This window comes from Ammodytes marinus (assembly GCF_949987685.1).
Source record: "Ammodytes marinus genome assembly, chromosome: 6".
NCBI lineage: Eukaryota > Metazoa > Chordata > Actinopteri > Uranoscopiformes > Ammodytidae > Ammodytes > Ammodytes marinus.
In genome coordinates this window covers 33,605,446-33,626,267 of record NC_137235.1, presented here as the reverse complement: position 1 = coordinate 33,626,267, position 20,822 = coordinate 33,605,446, and the positions used below count along the sequence as shown (strand labels likewise).

General features: G+C 41.8%; 1 protein-coding gene across 2 annotated transcripts in view; it reads left to right on the top strand.

Moving 5' to 3' along the window:
- The window catches only part of crebbpa (CREB binding lysine acetyltransferase a), a 136,593-nt gene that overhangs the window by 1,684 nt on the left and 114,087 nt on the right, over positions 1-20,822 (top strand). The gene's annotated exons all lie outside the window — the stretch shown is intronic.

Sequence of the window (20,822 nt, the reverse complement as noted above, 5' to 3'; positions counted from 1 at the left end):
ACATTTCAGCTTTCATTTCCAGGTATTAACATCTGGATCCGATACACAACTGAGAAGATATAATTATTTGTAAAGGAACACCATATTTTTAGGCGAGCAGAAGTATTGGAACAGATAGACTTTAAATAAATTAAAGTGAATAAAACTTACTATTTTGTCGCAAAACCTTTGCTTGCAATAACCGCATCAAGCCTGTGACCCATTGACATCACCAAACTTTTGCATTCTTCTTTTGTGATGTTTTTACAGGCTTTCACCGCAGCCTCATTCAGTTGCTGTTTGTGTTAGGGGGTTACTCTCTTAAGCCTCCTCTTTAGCAGGTAAAATGCTTGCTCTATAGCGTTTAAGTCTGGAGATTGACTTGGCCAGTCTAAAACCTTCCACTTTTTGCCCCTGATTAACTCCTTTGTTGTGTTTTAGGTCATTATCTTGCTGCATGATGAAGGATCTTCCAATCAGTTTGGTTGCATCTTTCCTTAAATTGTCAGACAAAATGTTTCTGTAAACTTCTGAGTTCATTTAGCTGTTGCCATCATGTGTTACATCATCAATGAAGAATAATGAGCCCGTCCCAGAATAAGCCATGCAAGCCCAAGCCATGACATTGCCTCCACCGTGTTTCACAGATGAGCCTGTATGTTTGGGATCATGAGCAGATCCTTTCTTTCTCCAAACTTTAGCCTTTCCATCAATTTAGTAAAGTTTCATCTTGACAACAACACAGTAACACATGATGGCAACAGCAAAATTAACTTAGAAGTCTACAGAAACATTCGGTCTGACAATTTAAAGAAAGATGCAACAAAACTGATTGGAAGATGCTCCATCATGCAGCAAGATAAGGGTCCAAAAAAACTGCAAAAACAACAAAGGAGTTCATCAGGGGCAAGAAATGGAAGGTTTTAGACTGGCCAAGTCAATCTCCAGACTTAAACGCTATAGAGCATGCATTTTACCTGCTAAAGAGGAGACCGAAGGGAGTAACCCCCCAAAACAAACAGCAACTGAATGAGGCTGCGGTGAAAGCCTGGAAAAGCACCACAAAAGAAGAATGCAAACGTTTTGTGATGTCAATGGGTCACAGGCTTGATGCAGTTATTGCAAGCAAAGGATTTGCGACAAAATATTACGGTTTATTCACTTTAATTTATTTAATCTGTTTATTAATTTATTTATTCTATCTGTTCCAATACTTTCGCTTGCCTAAAAATGTTGTTATTTTTCAAAAAATTGTATCTTCTCAGTTGTGTATCAGATCCAGATGTGAATACCTGGAAATTAAAGCTGAAATGTTGATCTATTGTCTCATATTCATCTGTTGGTGTCAAACCCAAATGTTTCCAGTCTACAGCAAAAATAAAGGAATTGGCCTCACTGTTCCGATACTTATGGAGGGGACTGTAGCTATTAAAACTTTGAGGCTGGGCCTTCTAAAGCAGTTCTTTCTATTTATTGCCTTCAGGTCCGTGGCGCTTAACGATAAGGCGTGCCAGCAAAAGAAAAAAGGTTGACTGACATTCTGACAAGCAGCGTTTGATGCTGGCACTCTGAGTACCACCAAGTATAAAATGGTGAATTAACTGAGACAAAAACACTGTCATCTGCTTGGCGGCAGCACCCTCCAAGCAAGCATATTAGCCCACATACCAATCTGTATGAGAACGGACTGCCTTTGATTGTACAGTAAACATTTGCTCGTTGAAGTTCTCGATTGCGTTACACTTTGTGAAAGGCAGTTACGTGACAACTCTGGATTTTGTCTTTTTCTGATTTGATATACTGTTAAATTATATTTCTTGGCCTCTGGGCAGATCCATAAATAAGTTAAAGAGTTGGTTAGGAATTTATTTCCTCATCAGCTGCAAAACACGTAAAATTAGCCAGCAGACAACTTCTGTAGTCTAAGTGGGGTGAACTAGACGCTGTTGGAACTGATTATCAACGTTAGTAAGATGGATGGACACAAGGCCTATCAAAAGTGAGGCATAAACAACGCATAATACACAAATAAACACACACTGTTAAAGCTGCTTAAATATATTTAAAGAGGACCTATGATGCTTTTTGACTTTTATGACCTATAAACGTTGTTATGATGATTTATAACAACGTTTATAGGTCATAAAAGCTTAACCATACTAAATGATCAAATAATGACTTACATGCATTTCGACGTATTCCCTGCTGACCGTCTGGGGTGTCTGTGCAGAGCACTAGACACTATTATAGCCAGTCGAGAAGTCACGTGTTCAAAGCGGCTTGACGCTTTGTAACTTCGTGACGTCGCATGTAACTTGGTGAAGTCACCACGCGGATGTTTCCATGTATGGTAATGCTGTCACTTCCCTGTTCGCGTCTGCCTCGCGCCCTTATAGGTCTATGCTCGCGCTTCCCGCCACTGAAAGTGTTCCGGAAGGAAGGTAACCAATCACAACGGAGTGGGGTTTGCAGGAGGGGGGAGGGGAGCGGAGATGGCCGAAGCACAGGCGGAGGGAGCAGACATGGCCGAAGCACACACACTCAAGTGTTGACAGGACGTGCTGGATCGCCAAAATAAGAGAAAGAGCTTCCCGAAAATCTACATAGTTTTTTGTGATGTGATTCGTGTCAGGTTGCTCTATAGCAGTGTAAAACAAGAAATTAAGACCAGAAAAGTAGTATAATAGGTCCTCTTTAAAGAAGAGCTGTCAAGCGATTAAAAAAAATAATCTAATTAATTACTGTGATTAATTAATCTAAATTAATCGCATACTTATGACACTTTTTTGCCTGTTTAAACAGCTGTAGACTATCCTACAGTTTCTCTCTCTCTCTCTCTCTCTCTCTCTCTCTCTCTCTCTCTCTCTCTCTCTCCCCCCCCCCCCCCTCCTCCCCTTAGCCAGGTTTCTAGGCTACATGAAATACAATTTGGAACTCAGGGCGAATTTTCTAGTTAAAACCACAAAAAACCAGCAGGCTAAATGACGACTGTCTATCTCCAAAACAGACAGCGCTGCACTCCCAAAGCTGCGCATAGCGCCGACTCATTCGCCATCGTACTACTCAAAGCCAAAAATATTGTGACACACCGGCACACACACACACACGCAGCTAGCAAACAAAAGTGTGACACGGAGGAAGATTGAGAGATACTTGAGTTTTGAACCTACATTGTTGGCGCCCACTAAATGAATAATTCACAGACACTGCGTAGAATAAAATAAGATGTCTTCTTACCTTCATGCTCAGTGTTTCCCCCAGGAAATGTCTTAGTCAAGGTGGTCACTGTTGCGCCGCGGCGAAAATTTTGGGGGTATTTTGCTCAAAGATGCCAATGCGCACTAAAGAAATAGTTCTGTTTATTTGAATGCCACTGACCTTACAGTTGTGCAATTTTGTTTGCTATGTGCACATTTTGTGCAAACATGCAGACGGTACAAAATACAATTAAAGAAAAATTCTACTGTTTTGGTGCAATACCATTCATTTCATGCCCCCCCGGCCGAATTTTTTTTGTACCCTTTACATTGGAATGCACAAATCTGGTGCACTTTGATAGGAGAATATGCACTTAAATCCTATTCACACAGTCCTGTGTATTACTGTAGATAGGATTATTGGTGTTGTAACTTTGCCTTTTGTGTCTTCATTTACAGATTTTGACATTTTTGTATAGAAATTAATATTTAAACAAAAAATGCCACAACGCAAAAATAATTTGCACAATTTATTTACAGATTTTTGCCTAATGCTTAAACACTAAAAGTGGTTGCTATGCCCAAAGCATCACAACCTCTGACTTTTGTAACCATGCCCTAAACAAAAGCACCAACCCTACAAACACAATAAGTGCTTTGCACTGTTTGAAATTCTCCAACACACTTCTTTCAAAACACTACACACAGTTTTTTACACAAGACACATTGTTCAAAAATTAAATCTCCTGCAATCATGGGCAAAACACCTCTCAGGATCTACCACTGCACCCTCTCTCTCTTGTTCTCCTTGCTTCTCTCTCACTTCTCTTTCCTCTCTTACTTGGTCTACCTGTATTTTCTGTAATAAACTTGAGCACTTAAACAACAAGTAAGAAATGCTAGAAATCTTATTTGTTTCCTTCAAATTACCCTATATACATGTATTTGTAATGTTCAAATATTATCACCTAGCATTATGCATTCAAATCCAAAAGAAAATTCTCATTAGCTTGAAAGTTAGCTTCCCTAATTTGCTTTACTAACCTCAGCTCCTCCATTGTCCCCGTCTGACTTTCTTTTTCACCCAGCTTTTTAGACTCATCTGCAAATGTAATATATATTATTTAACTATGTATATATACATTGTGCACAGTGCATCCATTAAGAGCTTGTACCAGCCTTTTAACCTTTGAGCCCTAAGCCATTTTTGAGATGTTTTGGTTTGCCTGGATTTATTCTCTTATTAAGATTGCATTCATCACCCCTATAATGCATAGCTGTCAAGCTATCATTTATTTGGGTCACAACCTGGACTATCAGAATATGTGTGCTGCAGTGATGTCGTTTGAATGTAGGAAATTATCAATTAGACAGTAAAAAAGCTAAAATATCTCACAATTATTTATTGATATAACACAAAAAGGCAAATGTATTAAGCTTGTTATTGCTTAAAACACTTCTTAGTCTTGGGAGTCAAAAAGTGATGAGAAAATTATAAAATAAATATAAGTTATACATAATGGAAACTATTCATGCTCTTTTAAAAAGTCCATCGGCTTTTTCCCTTTCCCTGCATTTATGCTAATGACCACATGCTTACTGGCGATTAGCATAAATCCCTAACTAAAATACGCGATGAAAACGGATTTTATATGGCAATAAAGAACAACATCGGATCTAACAGTATGGATTCATTTTTCAAAGTTCCCGAAAATACACACACACACACACACACACTGTAGTCTACTAGAGGAAAAACGGCACGGTTGCGGTTTATAGCCTAGATAAAATAAAATAAAATTACGATAGGGCTCGGAGGGTTTTTAACACTGGTGGTCATGTAGCGACACATTTTAGCAACTCACTCTTTCTCTCTCTCTCTCTCTCTCTCTCTCTCTCTCTCTCTTTCCTTCTTTCTTCGCTCTTCCGCTTCACTCGCTGCTAGAATCAATAGCCTCGTTTGAGAAGGAGTCGTCTTGCTAAGACCTGCGCAATTATGACACTCGTCTTGCTGAGCGCACAGCATTTTTGCAGCATTTTTGCTCTGCGCTCAGCAAGACGCGCATCATAATTGCGAGGGTCTGAGCAAGACGGCTCCTGCTCAAACGAGGCTATTGTAACTTTGCAACCGTGTAGGCTACTAGCCTACTGCCACACTCGCTGTTAGGTTATTTTTCTTCTTTGATGTTGGCTACGTGATGATGTGCCGCGTGCTGCGCAATTTACGTTACGTGCTGCCCATTTTCTAAAAGGAGCTACGTACCAAAAAATAAATGAATAAATAAATAGAAAATGCGGAGGAGAAGGATTTTTATAGCAGCGGCGCACGTTCACTCAGCAGCGGCGCTGCGCCGCTGCTGAGTGAACGTGGGGGAAACACTGACTGTTGCAATTGTTTTGCACATGCATTTTAAAACTAATTCCTACAATATGTCACTGGCCCTGAGAAAATGATCTAGGTTGGGTTTAGCCCCAAAATTATAAAACACACTAAATTAAACTTTGTTACACATCAAAACCTGCTGGCACACTAACTTAACGTATGAAACTACAGAGAGGCTGAACAAAGAGACCACTCTCAGACTCTCACACATTCGAAGTGAGTAGGCTACAGGGAGAACAGGACATGTTTCAAAGAAGAACAGTGTCTCTGTAATTGCGAGTGTGTGGGAGTCTGTGTCAATGCGATTGTGAGTGTGTGATTGTTATTTTGAGAGTTAGTGTGATTGAGAGCTTGCGAGTGTGTGAGTTTGTATTTGAGGCCAGGGGTGTGGCTATTGCTCCTCGGAATCAGCGGTTTCTTCCATTTTCTCGACTCACCCAGATAGTCGGTAAAATATGCGTTTAACCTACATGGCACGGCCACGGACACAACATCGGTGCGGAACCGGAGCCTTTAAAAAAGTCCGCGGACATTGTTGAGCCCTATGACAACATGACAACACTTGTCATGTGACTGAAGTGGCTGCATTTGATTGGCAAGCTTTTGTAATGTGGTTTTTATTGGTTGAAATAGTCACGTGATAGAGATGTTGGCTGAAGACGTCCCTGGGGAGAGAAATCATGAGAGAAATAGATCTCGCAATAAATAAAATATATAAAAAAATAAGGTAACGACCGTCACGTAGCCAAATGGAACGGCGTAAAAGTACCGTTCTTTCTTCAAATATTTACTCGAGTAAAAGTAAAAGTATGTTGCAATAAAACTGTTATTGTAGCTAGGCGAGTATCCTGTCCATCTAATGGCGTGCTCTTCATGGAGTTGGATTTTGTCTGGCCTGCAGGAAAAAACAAAACCAAAAAAAAGTTGGACAGCCAATTCAACAACAACAATGAATTACAACGCCCATCACACATGGCAGAGGCACCACATGTCTGTCATGATCAATGATTAAAGCTGCAATGTCTGCTCTCTATAGTTTTTGCCAGTCCCAATTGTGACCTAACAGACCCCTTGGGACAGCACTGGGCGACAATATCTTTAGCTGTAAATTACTGACCGTCATGCCTGGAGCTTTGTGAGCAGCACGCCTCTGCCCTGACTTTTGGCCTTTGCTTTCTGCAGTAGAGGCCTGCTTTGAGTCGCTCTTCCCATTTTGAGGTGTAATGTAGCCCATGGGAAGTGTTTGCATCATTATGTGTGGTAGAGCATATATGCTTGCAGCGTCTGTGAACTTGTCCACTTTTGTGTGCCTTTGGGGAGGTCCGTTTTCATTGTAGTGGCAGAGAGCAAACACGTGCCTCCTATCTCTCTATTCAGGGCAATGCTACACTGCACAGTCAGAGCGCGCCCCTCTGTCCACCAACATATTGGGAGTGCACATATGTTTTGACGTTGCAGTGACTTATTTCAAATTGGGACGTGTTCTTGCACACTGAGAGCAGCTATTTTTTCTCTTGCAAAGTTGGGGTGTGTTTGGATGGGTGGATTAAAGAAACAAAGGTTGTTGAATCCTGAAAGCTGAATGTTTGACATACAGGCCTAGTTGAGATCTTCATTTCAACTCCATGTGTTGGTCACGACCATTTTAGTAAACCCACCTCTAACAACCTAATGTTTACATCCACAACAACTAAATGGCTCCTTTTTAATATCTAGCTTGCAGAGGGTAAGCTCATGCAGGGTTCGACATAACGTATAGCCCGATGGCCCGGGGCCAGTAAAATCATATGCAGGGCAAGTTGATTGGCCAGTCACTGTCCCGCCCGGGCCAGTGACTGGCCAATCACAGTTCAGTATCTTTTTGTAGACTACATCATGGTTCATTGAAATGCGCGTTCAGAGTCGTAATGAAAGCAGTGTTTATTTAAGACTCAATATAATAAACCTAATATAAAATATATTTTTTAATGAAAGGCCAGTGGACAACCGATGCGTGGGCGTTTTGACAGGCGGAGCAACAAGCGGTTGCACTCTCGCTCCGTTGGCAGAGCTGCCTACCGTCCGCCTGCGAGTCGACAAATCAATTGACTTACTCTGCCCCCTTTCTTTCTTCCCACAGCAGAGGTTGAGGTGCAGAAAATGATAACTGCGCTTTTCCTTTATCTGCCGCCGTAATGTTACAGTATTTGCATCCAAGCCCCAATGGTAATACAAATGAGAGGCGTTATTTAAACGCTGTGAATGCGTCTCCGGTGATTGTGTCGGTTGTAGACAGAAACGAACGGAGGGACTCCGCTCACTGTACAGTTCCTATAGTCGCGCAGTTTGGCACTGTGTTTTCAGGCTCGAGACATTCAATCAGATCGCGGAAGTCTTTCCCATTGAAATCGCTAACGGGGAGAATATCCCCGGTTATTATTTTAGCCACAAACCACAGTTCATCTGCGCGGCGGCTCACTCGCTGGCGAGATCACACGGTGAAACGCTGCTGTGATCGGACGAAGGCATTGTGTGTTTCTAAGGTGATTTAACGTCATAGTCTTAGACGAGCGTTTAACTTATGCTGCATATTTTGCACTGCATTGTTTTTTATCAATAGTTTGAAAAAATGGTCCCACACCGGACTCTTACATATGAGAAGCTGACAATTCATGGAGAAGTGACACTGCTGCAGCGCGCTCACGACCAGACGTGAACTCACATGCACGGTGAAATCTCCCATTAAAAAAACGGCATAACCCACTGATTTTCGGATTTCTATTCTATTTTTAAAGTCAACTTGAGCGCAAGTGGAAAACCGGTCATTCGGTCGACACATTCACATCCCTAATGCATATAGAGAAAGTAATAAAAACAGCCTACCACACCACAAAGAATGATTAGACCTTCATCTCTTATTTTTTTTTATGTTTGAACATGACTTCTGCAGGTGAACTATTCATTAAACTGCCCAAATTCAAGAATAAAAACAACCTTCAAACTACTGGACTTTAAAATACTGGCCGACTCTTTCAACATACTTTCAGTTGTAGGCTTCTAATTCAATATGTTTGCCTGGTTTTATATTATGTATGAGCAATATCAACATTTCATATAATTAACTAAAAGAAAAATAACCAAATCTAAAGGGAATATCTATACTGTTACAGTATAGATATTCCCTTTAGATCTGGTTATCTTTCTTTATTTTTCTAATACAGGTATTATAATTATTGACACTAAATTATGAAGAAAAAAAAAAGTGTGTGCAGGGCCAGTGAAAATATACAAGGGGCCAGTAAAACTCGGATCCACTGGCCCGGCGGGCCAGTAGGAAAAAAAAGTTATGTTGAACCCTGTCATGACGCAGCCGCTAATGGAGCCGTTTATGCTTCTGTCTGCTGGCAACAAGAGAGACCCTGAAAAAAAAAAAAATGGGGGAGCAGCAGAGTGGACAAGGGGAGATGGAGGGTGAATATGTCTTCTCCCACAGACCCTTTCAAAGTAAAACGTTAATGACCCTGTCAGCTTTTTAAAAATATTTTTTAGCTGGGTTAGTATGCAGCATGAGTTTATTTTTAATTTGTTATGCTGCTCGCTAGGCCTGTTGCGGTGAACTGATTCCCCCTGCGGTGATACAGGTTGGCTCAATAGCTAGGGCCCTATGAAATCCGTTTTATTTTTTTCCAAATTCCGTTTAATTTTTTCACAAATTCCGTTTTTTTCCGTTTTAATCTCATGACTTCCGTTTTTTTTTCAGAACGAGTGTCTAATTATTGCGAACAAATAATAATCTAACAATTTAATCAGATATAAGGCTAAAAATCACAACATTGCACTGTTTTTTGTGCTTAAAAAAACGAAAAAACTGATTTGTTGGGTATAGGCTATAACAGAAAATAAAGCCATTCATTTTGTGCTTCAAGTGAAACATTAAATATTATTTTTACATAAATAATAAAGTCCTTATAAACTTTTCAAGAAGCTGGACTAGAGTGAATATTGGACAGGCTTAATAGGTCCATGGCTTTTACCTGTGGGACGGCGCTTCACCTAACAGCTGGCTGCAACACCAACCTACAGTCTATTGTGCGACGGAGAGCTAGTTATCATTAGCATCAGCGTTAGCCGACATCACGGCAACAGCTGAATAATGTAACACATTACACAAGTTACACTACATGAAAACAACGGGCTGTAGACGCTAGAGTTATAATTGCGTGTAGGAAACATTGTTGAGACTGGAATTTCGTACCACAGCGGCCGTTCCATAATACAACACTCCCTTTAGCAATGGCTGAATATAAGACCTCCCTGTGCTGTGTATCTGCGGGAGCGAGTGGCATTAATAACTTAAAAACAGTAAACGTTTAACATGATTACGTGCTTTTAGATGCTTTAATCATATGCCGAATTTATAAACAGACCATATTATTAACAATAAATTAAACCTGCAGTGTGTAGAATTTTGGGTTTTATTTCCTAGCAGATTTTGTAGAAAGTAATTATAATATCCATAAGTACATTTAATTTAGTGCATAATAGCTGATTTTTTTTATTTTTTTATTATTTTTTCCCTTAGAAAGGGTCTCATATATGTCCATATTTCTGCATATTTTGGACCAAGGCCTTGTGCCGCCATCTTGAAAGTGTCATAGTTGGAATGTCATCAGGTGCAATGTTTAAAATTTAGAATTGTTCTTGTCCTTGAAGGCTACTGTAGCTTCTGTTATTATTCAAAAGGGGTGGGGTTACCCAGGGAGCGTTGCAATCTAGAACTTTGTAGAACTTTCTTGATGATGTCATATTACACACTGCACCTTTAAGTTATGTACATGTCAGAGTTACGTACATGGATACATTCATAAGTAAACATTGAATAGACAGATTTGTGAAGGGGGTTTGGCGCTGTGTGTTACAATAGCGATCCTGCAGCCAGGCTCTACTTTTCACGGCAGTAGTTTGGTCTTTAGATGTCGCCAAACCAAAATTCCTCCCTAGTTCTGCTTTAATTTCAACTGTGTTAATAATAATAATAATAATAATAATAATAATAGCTTGGATTTATATAGCGCCTTTCATGAAACCCAAGGACGCTTAACAAAGACATAAATAAACACACAAATGTAACAGTAGCTAGAGGCCATAGGCCTTGGTGAAGAGGTGGATTTTGAGGAGTCTTTTGAAGGTGTCCAGTAGGGGTGTAACGGTACACGTATTTGTACCGTACCGTGACGGTACAGGCACGTATTTGGTGTTACAGAGGTGGACCGCGGTCCGTTCGTGGCGTACATAGCGTTAATATATGGCGAATGTACAGGCTTGTTTTGCGGTGTGGAACTTAAAACTTGTGGTCGGAGTTCCCCCCGGACCATTTAGCCTCCGGCTCGGCTCGCGCGTGCGCAGTAGCAGCCAGCAGCGATTGAGAGTCTATTATCTCCATGGTTATCTCCATGGTGAGCATGAGGGTCAGGCAGTGTTAGCAACTTAGCCGCTATATTCAGCGACTTTTCAGACCGCTCTGGCGACTCTTTTTTTTTACAGCCACCAGCGACCAATCTAGCTACTTTTTCTGGTGTTATTGGTGACTTTTGGAGACCCTGTGCTGTCGCTAAAGCATGTATCGCTCTTTACTTCTAAACGAGCAGCGGCCAGCGGGTGCTCAACGGCCACTCCCCCCGGTCCCACAGCACTGACAGGCGGCCGAGTCCTCACGCAGCAGTCCCTCCCAGCTGCAGTCAGAGCAGGAGATACACACCTCTCCGCTCTAGTGTTCCGTTTGCATCACTATTAGCAGTTGTAGTAGCAGCGTTCCCCCCTCTTTTACTGTCTATGAGTAGTGCAAATCAAAATGTTATACAGTGCTTTCGAACAGAGAGCGAACTGCATGGGGAAAGACAACAGGAAACCGGAGCGTGCAGGCGCCCCCCTGTCATTCAAATCCCGTTTGAGAGATAACTTAAGATTCCAGGTGAATTATGAAAACAGTGATGGACGTGTGGAACAATGTCGGCACACAGGTTATTGTTTCACCGCGATCGCTTATGTAGGAGGCAACACGTCGAACATGTACGCATTTGAAAAGGCACCATCAGGTGTTTGGCTACTCTCACCATTACTGTGAAGAAAGACGAGCTGGGCAAAACCCAGACATTATTTTCTTTTTTATACTGAATATAAACAAGCTGTCATTTAATTAATGCTGCAGTAGCACTTTTATTTGATAATTTTTATATTTATAAGAGCACTTTAGAGTTTAAGAGAGCTGCAGCAATATTTTATTTTTTTCAAAAAGACCCTTAAAGATGACATACCCTTTGTTTACACCAGCTTACAGAGCCTGCTGAGCATTAACACTATATTTTTTCATTGCAATTTTAGTTTATGCTGCACCTACACTAGTATTTAATAAGTATTTTATTTATTGGAGAATTGCAGCAGTATTCTTATATTTGTTATGCATTTTATTTATATCAATCAATCAAACTTTATTTATATAGCACTTTTCATAGAATCAAATGTAACACAAAGTGCTTAATACAACCCCCCCCCCCCACACCCCCCACCCAGAGATATGCATACATGCAAACACATTCCCCCTCCCACCCATCCATACCCCAAAATAAGAAATTCATTAAAAACAGGAAGGAAACTGCGCTGAGGAAACGCCATCATCAGAGAGAAAACACTAGAGACTGTAAAACTAAAACAATTAAAAATAAATATATGTTACTGTCAGCTACTTACTGACAGCTAAAGCTGTTCATTCTCCCTTAACTATGAACCGTACCGTACTGTACCGTACCGTGACTTCAAAACCGAGGTACGTACCGAACCGTGACTTTAGTGTACCGTTACACCCCTAGTGTCCAGAGATGGTGCGTTGCGGAGCTCTATGGGGAGAGAGTTCCAAAGTGTGGGGGCTGTCACACTGAAGGCTCTGTCCCCAAAAGTTCGCATTCTTGTGTGAGGGATGGAGAGCTGACCCGTGCCTGAGGACCTAAGGTTCCGGGGCTGTGTGCAGGGTGGGAAATTAACTTTTTTGCCCACCTGCCACAGTGGCGGGTGGATGCCAAATTTTACCAGTCACTTTTATTTTTTACCTGCCACCTTTTTCAAGCACTGCATAACATTTTGAATTGCACTACTCGTAGACTGTAGAAGAGGTGGGAAAAACTGCTAACTGTTAATAGTGATGCTAACGGAACACGAGCGGAGAGGTGTATCTCCTGCTCTGACCGCAGCTGGGAGGGGCTGCTGCGCGAGGACCGGGCCGCCTGTCAGTGCTCTGTGACGGGGGACGGGCCGGGAGGCTCCCGCTGCTCGTTGAGAAGCGTTAAAAGTGATAGTTGCTTCGGCGAAAAAGTCACCAATTACACCAGAAAAAAAGCTAGATTTGTCGCTTGTCGCTGTTTTGAAAAAAAAGTCGCCAGGGGGTCTGAAAAGTAGCTAAATATAGCGAAAAAAATCGCTAAATTGGCAACACTGCATGGATGTATTAAGAAGGTTAGCTTCGATGCTCGCGGCAAATGATTTCCCATAATGCTCTGGGAGAGTCTTGGACCAATCAAAGGTTTGGTTGGTTACGTCATACACCTGTACACCAATGGGCGGCTGCCACGTTTGTGTGACGTAAACTAATGCTGCTCCGAGGAAAAGCCCAAAGCCCGGGAGAGCTTCTATGTTTCTGTACACAGCGCTTGAAACCGTGAACACGTTGTAGTAGCCTATATTTTGAAAAAATCCACCCGCCACTGTGGCGGGTAGACATGGCAAAGTCACCTGCCAATTTGAAAAAATACCCGCCATTGGCGGGTGGCGGGTGCTAATTTCCCACCCTGGCTGTGTGTAAGGGTGGAGGAGGTCAGATAAATACTGAGGAGCCAGGGCGTTGAGGGATTTGTAGGTGAGGAGGAGGATTTTGTGTTGTTTCCCTTTGCCTTGGAAATTGAATTTCAACAAAATAATGGCGAATTCCGTGACATTCCGTGTTAAAACAGTAGATTCCGTTTTTATTGCCCAATTCCGTGATTCCGTCCGTGTTTTCGTTATCGCGGAAATCATAGGGCCCTAAATAGCACAGTATGCGGTATTATTACTCCACCCCAGGTTTTATTATATTATTTTATTTAGCAAATTTGGTTGTAATAGTATCCTCCAGGGATCATATTTAACATCATTCAGCCATTGACACTAACGGTTGCCCGCTTGCCCGGGGCAAGTGAAAATAATGTTCGGCCAAGTTGAGATTGCTTTTTGGTTGTCCGGACGGGCAAGTGGATATTAGAGGGGTTGTCAGTAGTCTAGGCTATTTATTCATGTGTTTTAGAGTCTGCAAAACAATTTTTTTCCCGCTAAACCACACAAAATAGATATGCTATATTTGCAATTGAGCAGCTGCGCGCGGCAGCCAGCAGTATCACGCTCTCTCGCACTCTATCTCAATCTCTCACACACACACACACAGACACACACAACAGCCTGTGTGCGCGCAGTTTCGCTGTCTACGTTCCGAAAACCGGCTCTATACGTTTGAGTTTATCGATAACGCTATGGAGTCCAGTAGGTCACATGATGTAATTTTAAATATCGAGTAGAGTCGGGTCATCTTCAACTAAAGTGTTGTACCTTCGACTGTGTTGAAGAAACTCCTTCAACCCGCTTCAACTCTCTCTCTCTCGCTCAAAAAAAAAACCCCGTCCGCTGAGCCGCTGCCGCTGCAGACGGGCTCGGCACCGTCTCTTCATTCATTCAAAGCAGCGGTGATCAACAAACGAGAGACTGTTTAGCAAGTCCCTAAATCCATATTAAAATCTGCAGGATAATAACTAGTTAGCTTAAAAGAAAATCGCAAACGGTTCAAATGTGATGTGTTCATGTTGGCTCAGTAAAATGATTATTAGAGAAAGGTCAATAAAAGGACATCATGATGTGTTCAAATGTAACATCAATAAAAGATTTGCAAGAAGCTGGAATAATACAGTTTGGGTGAAAAACTTGTTTTCCCAGCAATATAAAATAATTAGTAGGCCTAAATATGGAATTATGACCTGTTTTAAAGTCCTATCCTTAGCTCTGCTAATGTTACGGTTGGGTCTGGAGGACACAGGCGCAGAGACAGTGTGAGTAAAAGAAGATTTATTTTAGGAGAAAACCAGCAGGGTGTTAGGACCGGGATCCGGGGAGGGAAACTGGCTGGCATGGGGGTCCAGGGAGAGAGCAACGGGGCAAGTCCAGGGGGCTGAGTGGAAGCAGGCTAGAGCGGGCAGGCAGGAGGGGTCCGAGGAGTAGTGCTGGAGAGCTAGGGCTGGAGCTGGTGGCTGGAGTCAGGCCGGGAGAACTGTGGCAGAGAAACAGGGGTTAACCGGGAAAAAGTGGAACAGAGCATAGCTGAAAACAAGTGAGCGAGAGAGTGAACTGACTGTGTGAAAAACAGAAGCTACAATCTGGCAGTGTCTGGAAGGTAGGCCCGGGTATAAGTAGCGCAGTTGATGAAGATTGAAGGCAGCTGCGAATGTTGTTAATTGACTCCAGCACACCAGGCTCCACCCCTGCAATTAGCTCAGCACACAAACACAGGTGAAAAGGGAAAACACATATAAGGCCAAGGAGCCCAAACGGGATCATGGCAGCTAATCTTATAAGCAATTAAAGTAATAATACCAGTTCTCTTTTAACAAAATAATACAAAAGTATCAATAAAGATTTAGATTGTGGAATCTTTATAATGGTATCAATATGAAAAGAAATGAATGATCCCCCTCCTTACTTACAGTATAACCGGGCAATAGCTTTAACATGGTGGACTTTAATCATTTTATGGCAGACTATCACTTTTTGGCACAATGTGACCGTTTTAAATAAGTTAAATTTTTCTGAACACTTTGTGTGGAAGCTAACATTCAGCTTGACTCTGCGCTAGACTGAGTTTTCTGAGACCCCCAAAACCAGGCCAGGTGCATGGCAAAAAGAGGCCCTTTCACGATGCTGCAGCAGGACCAAGCTCTTGGCTGTATGTGTGATGTCATGATATCTAGGCTTATATGAATTGTTGTTGGTTGTATAATGTATATTTTAATAAGCATACATCACTGTTTAAATATTTTTTTTTTGGGGCAAGTCAACACGACATTTGGGCAAGTACAACATTACCTGTACTTGCCCTATGGGCAAGTGCTTTTGAAACCTTAGTGTCAACCCCTGTCATTACAGTGTTTCTTTCTCAAACTTGGCTTGTATGCATCTTAAAAAAAAGAAAAAAAGATGAAGGGGGCACCCTTGGTCTATTGCAGGGGTCTGCAACCTTTACTATCAAAAGAGCCATATTGCAGTAGTGTGTAACTTCTGTAAACTTACTGAAACTTGCCTGGGCCTCCACTCTCATGCATTCTTCAAACTTTTCTCTGTGCTGTCTGAGCTGATAAGTTGTGTTGCCACGGTGATGTGGAGTCTTATGCTGCGTTCCTTTGTACTCGGAACTCGGACATTTCCGACTTGGTAGTTCCGAGTTCCGACCTGTCTGTGTTCCAGTGCATCTGCTCGGGAAAGTATGGACCTCCTTTCTCATCCAAATAACTAAACGTTAGGCTACAGCAAGTAACCATTGCCAGGTACCGGTAGATCCAATAGACTACAATTCAGCCGCGACTCAACGGACTTCAAAATCACTCTTTTTAGCCAGTTTAACGGTTCAGATTGTTGTTGTGACGTAACCTGCGTCATCTCAGTGAAGTCGGGAGAGGCAGACGTTAGTTTCTGTTTTCAGCCGAGTAAGTTACATTCACCTCCGACGCATGGACAGTGTTTTTAAAATTAAAGCCTCTCATTTTATTATCAAAAAGGCTTTGATGCAGAAACACACACAGCGGGCGACAGCAGTGTTTTTTAAAGGAAAGCCCAGTTTATCAGCACCACAACAACGTGCTGGTTTTTTTTTTTTGGCACAGTAAATCGATCGATTTGTCGATTCATGCCTCCGACACGTCGACACGCAAATAATGAGTCGTTTAACATCCTTAGTGCATGCCATAGTCACGCGCGGCGCGGTCGTGCAAGCAGAACCCCCTGCATGCGCGACACACACACACACACATGCAGACCAGCTGATAGAGAAATGCTTTGAGACACGTGCACATTTATTTACCGCAAATCAATTGCAAGACAATTGCACAAGCACACGATTGTGCAGCACTAAAAATAAAGAATTAAATCGTTTTCTTTTCTTTTTTTTGTCGGTCGGTAGCCAAGCTGCAGCGGCAGCAGCCGCTTTTAAAAGTGCCTGGCTCTCGGTGGAATCCTACGCCAGGGAGGCGGTCGACAGGGTGGTTGCCGTGCAGTGGTGTGAAAAGTCCTTTACCATGATAATATGTAAACATTTAGTATGTTAAAGCAACACACTGCCTTTTGTCATTCTATCAAGTAGCAACAGTATTAAACAGGCCGTTGGGAATTTGATCATTAGTGTATTCTGAAATGTTTTAGACAGAAGTGAAAAACGACCAGTGGATATATTCTGAAAAGTCAGCAATCATCAAATAAACTGGTGTTCCATTTAAGGTGGAGTCAGCGATTCAGGAGAATGCTTGTTGTCCAAATCGGTGAATATCTCATCAAGAAGATTGACTACCTGTTTGTACTCTGTGCACTTTAAAAAATCTGGTGTTAATCCTAGGCTCTGTAAACGGATATGCAAACAAAGGGTATGTAAGCAAAGGGGCCCAACGTAGCTAGCAACATGCCCTAGGCTGTCTATGTTGGACACCCCTGGTTTAGATCAATTAAAAACAATTACATTATTAAATTGGTAGTAGGGATGGGCACGAGTTGTGTTTTCGCTACTCGAGTGATCGCTTGCATTCCTCGAGGATCAATCGATTCCTCGTTAAACATTTTTCTATTTTTAGAACGCAACGCATCTGTCTGCAGAATAACGGTTCACCGCAATAAAGCGCTCAATGCTTATTGTCAAACAGTCACAGTTGCCATATGATATTAAGGATTTTTTTTCCACAAGTTTAAAACACCTTTTCCTCACTGAAAGTAATTAAATAGTCGGGCCACAATTTAAACCGATCGAGTAGGTCTGCGGTGGGGAGAAAAAAAGCATGGGCTGTAGTAACAAAGAAAAATAGCCTAAGTCACCATTTACAATAAGAAGGGCAGCAAATAATATAAAATGATTGTCCTACAATTTAAATACATATAAATAACTCACCAAAGCAGTAGACTTAGTAGTTGTATATCAACCGCGTAATGCTCACTCGGTGTCCGTGAATAATTACCGCGACTAGTTGTTGCTGTTTGACACAACGCTCAGTTTATTGCATCAAAATATTTAATTTTGTTAAACTTTATTTTATCCGTTTTGTACACGTATATATCATTTTAATCCACCAATCGAGTTCATTTGAAACGAGGAGTACTCGATTACTAACGCCCATCCCTAATTGGTAGTCATTATTAGTATTTTGACTTCTACAGGTTTTTTTATTGTGATTTTATCAGTCGTTGAGCTCCATGGTAACTCAGTGATTGACAGGCTGACTGAAATGATCTTTATCTTGACTGAAACTCCCCTCTCCCAACCCCACACCCCTCTTAAAATACAGAAACGTTTTGCTTTTACTTTTGCACAGTCGCGACTCGCGACCCCAAAAAAGTCGGTCCGCGTACTGACTTGAAAAAACGACCCGTGCTGCTACCAAAACCAAGTTGAGCTAAGTCGAGTTGAGTTACATGTGCGGTGGAAAAGCGCCATAAAATGTGCAGGTCCTCTAGGAGAGGATTGAGAAACACAGCTTTAACAGTATTTCGTAGGGGTGTAACGGTACACGTATTTGTACCGTACCGTGACGGTACAGGCACGTATTTGGTGTTACAGAGGTGGACCGCGGTCCGTTCGTGGCGTACATAGCGTTAATATATGGCGAATGTACAGGCTTGTTTTGCGGTGTGGAACTTAAAACTTGTGGTCGGAGTTCCCCCCGGACCATTTAGCCTCCGGCTCGGCTCGCGCGTGCGCAGTAGCAGCCAGCAGCGATTGAGAGTCTATTATCTCCATGGTTATCTCCATGGTGAGCATGAGGGTCAGGCAGTGTTAGCAACTTAGCCGCTATATTCAGCGACTTTTCAGACCGCTCTGGCGACTCTTTTTTTTTACAGCCACCAGCGACCAATCTAGCTACTTTTTCTGGTGTTATTGGTGACTTTTGGAGACCCTGTGCTGTCGCTAAAGCATGTATCGCTCTTTACTTCTAAACGAGCAGCGGCCAGCGGGTGCTCAACGGCCACTCCCCCCGGTCCCACAGCACTGACAGGCGGCCGAGTCCTCACGCAGCAGTCCCTCCCAGCTGCAGTCAGAGCAGGAGATACACACCTCTCCGCTCTAGTGTTCCGTTTGCATCACTATTAGCAGTTGTAGTAGCAGCGTTCCCCCCTCTTTTACTGTCTATGAGTAGTGCAAATCAAAATGTTATACAGTGCTTTCGAACAGAGAGCGAACTGCATGGGGAAAGACAACAGGAAACCGGAGCGTGCAGGCGCCCCCCTGTCATTCAAATCCCGTTTGAGAGATAACTTAAGATTCCAGGTGAATTATGAAAACAGTGATAGACGTGTGGAACAATGTCGGCACACAGGTTATTGTTTCACCGCGATCGCTTATGTAGGAGGCAACACGTCGAACATGTACGCATTTGAAAAGGCACCATCAGGTGTTTGGCTACTCTCACCATTACTGTGAAGAAAGACGAGCTGGGCAAAACCCAGACATTATTTTCTTTTTTATACTGAATATAAACAAGCTGTCATTTAATTAATGCTGCAGTAGCACTTTTATTTGATAATTTTTATATTTATAAGAGCACTTTAGAGTTTAAGAGAGCTGCAGCAATATTTTATTTTTTTCAAAAAGACCCTTAAAGATGACATACCCTTTGTTTACACCAGCTTACAGAGCCTGCTGAGCATTAACACTATATTTTTTCATTGCAATTTTAGTTTATGCTGCACCTACACTAGTATTTAATAAGTATTTTATTTATTGGAGAATTGCAGCAGTATTCTTATATTTGTTATGCATTTTATTTATATCAATCAATCAAACTTTATTTATATAGCACTTTTCATAGAATCAAATGTAACACAAAGTGCTTAATACAACCCCCCCCCCCACACCCCCCACCCAGAGATATGCATACATGCAAACACATTCCCCCTCCCACCCATCCATACCCCAAAATAAGAAATTCATTAAAAACAGGAAGGAAACTGCGCTGAGGAAACGCCATCATCAGAGAGAAAACACTAGAGACTGTAAAACTAAAACAATTAAAAATAAATATATGTTACTGTCAGCTACTTACTGACAGCTAAAGCTGTTCATTCTCCCTTAACTATGAACCGTACCGTACTGTACCGTACCGTGACTTCAAAACCGAGGTACGTACCGAACCGTGACTTTAGTGTACCGTTACACCCCTAGTATTTCGGCTGCATTACTGGCTCAGAACTTTGTTAACAGAATTAATGAAACAGTTTTTTTCACTAATGCACAACTGCACAGCACCAGGTGAGTGTAGCGTGAGGACATACAATGTGGAAACTATATTCTGCCATATGTTACACGTGCATAGTATAGCCTGCGAACTGAGGTTAACTCACCGGGAATGCAAAGTACTTCCACAGCGGTGATTTCAGAGAAGCATGGCCAGGGCTGTACGCTTATTTTTTTAGGTGGTAGCACTGGTGCTAGCAAGCAAAAAAATTCAGTAGCACAAAAATAAATTTGGTAGCACACAAAGTATGATTGAAAACTTGCATAACCTTAACCCTTGCATTTCGCTCTAATTACCTTTGAGCATGTCATCTTGGTCTCATTTGAGATTCTCAACTCATATTATATCCTAGTGTGTGTAGTAATAATTATGGAAAAATGAATAGGGGTGCACTGATTGCAATTTAGAAAAAATAATCTAACCTGCCAATTGCTTCTGTTAATTAAAACCAAACTTTAAAACATTAAACATAGCCTATTAAATAAATAAGTATACATATTGGTACAATTTAGGATACATTAGGCCTAAATAGGTTGTTGTGAATGTGTTGGGAGTAGCTTTTCAGTGGCTTATTTAAAACTTTGTAAATAGACTAGGCTACTGTTGACTGCTCGCTGCAGCTGAATGAGTTGCCTTTCAAGCTAGAAAAAAGCGCTAACTTCCTGTTCTTACCGGCTTCAAAATAAAAGTCAACTCACGTTTGGCTAGTAACGGGCTTTTAATGTGAAG